We start from the raw sequence: 922 nt of genomic DNA on the forward strand, positions 1-922 counted from the left end.
ACTCTCATCTCTCTCTGTCTTCTTGGCACTGGTCCCTGTTTGCTGAGTAGCTTCAAGCGACGGTCACAAATTTTGAAAATGTGAAGCTTGAAATGAGTGGCGGTCTGAAAAGTGATCTGACAAGAAGTGTCTGACAGTCATGTCTGTTAGACCACATTGGGAATTATTTACGGTGATTCTCTTTTCCCAGAGAGGGGAGATCAATCAAGGCAAATGTCTGGGCCATAACTCCTGTCTGAGACCTGTCGGCTCAAGCAGGCCTTATTGTATCTCTCCACATGAGTGTCTGAGAGAGGGCTCAATTTTTGGGAGGGATATAAACCAGGCGCCAAACACAGCTAAAATATGTTACGGAAAGTACGGTAGCAGTAGGCCTACATATTTTTTTATTTTTTTCTTGTTTGAGTGTGAACGATTGTTATGGACAGTATATGGATGGAAAGAGAATGGATAATTTAAATGAAGCTGTTGTGAGACATTCATATGCTCTAGGCTTGAGATCGAGTATTTAGTGACTCCAATGCAACCTGACCAGAGAAAATTATGTGGTTCTGTCAGTTTTATACTGTAACGGCAGAAATAGATTATTTCGCCTGGAATCATGGTGGAGCTTAGAGATTTCAAGAGAGTGGCTTACATGGAAGCGATGCTCAGTTCATCGTTTCTCAGCTTGTTTACCGTTCAGAACTAAATCTTCTCTGCAAGGGGAGCCATGCTTGATAAGTTTCACAGCAGTGTTTTGATAGTGGGCTCATCAGAGTTCTTGACAAACAGACTAGCTATGACTACACTCGGCTGTCTATTGATCTGGAAGACCAGTCACGGCTCACGAGTCGTGGAAAATACTTCTGAACCCGAGCAGCACTTTTCACTTAATAATACATTTATATATGTCATTTTCGAAAACTTGGAAATAGTACAG

Source organism: Oncorhynchus kisutch, linkage group LG2 (genome assembly GCF_002021735.2).
Source record: "Oncorhynchus kisutch isolate 150728-3 linkage group LG2, Okis_V2, whole genome shotgun sequence".
Taxonomy (NCBI): Eukaryota; Metazoa; Chordata; class Actinopteri; order Salmoniformes; family Salmonidae; genus Oncorhynchus; species Oncorhynchus kisutch.